Below are 408 nucleotides of genomic sequence, written 5' to 3'. Positions count from 1 at the left end.
ATATATATATTATATTATATTATATTATATTTCAGCCAGAACATGTCATAGTTTTAAAAGATGTTTACATTCAAAATATATATTTTTTTAATTATTATGACAATCTTTGCCATCTGCCTCATGTTTGTTGCTGTCAAAAAATGAACAAACACACTGTGATTCAAAACATCATGATTGTCCAATCACCTCAATGCTCGTTCCCAATGTGTGTCTCACAGGACACTCAATCTCTCTTTTCACCAAGGTGCCGGAAATGCTTTCTTGAATGGAAATGTAAATAATAAGAAATCCACCATTATTGCCAGATGTGGGCTCATCAACCTTCCTCTTTCCTCTCTTCAGACTAGTCAATAACCTCTCTTATAGTTTCCTCACCCCCCCACCCCCACCCGCCCCTCGTTCTCCGTC

This window comes from Sinocyclocheilus rhinocerous, unplaced genomic scaffold (genome assembly GCF_001515625.1).
Source record: "Sinocyclocheilus rhinocerous isolate Xijiao unplaced genomic scaffold, SAMN03320098_v1.1 scaffold352, whole genome shotgun sequence".
In the NCBI taxonomy this organism is placed as follows: domain Eukaryota; kingdom Metazoa; phylum Chordata; class Actinopteri; order Cypriniformes; family Cyprinidae; genus Sinocyclocheilus; species Sinocyclocheilus rhinocerous.
The sequence above is the reverse complement of the archived record's forward strand: the minus strand, read 5'-3'. Positions refer to the sequence as shown.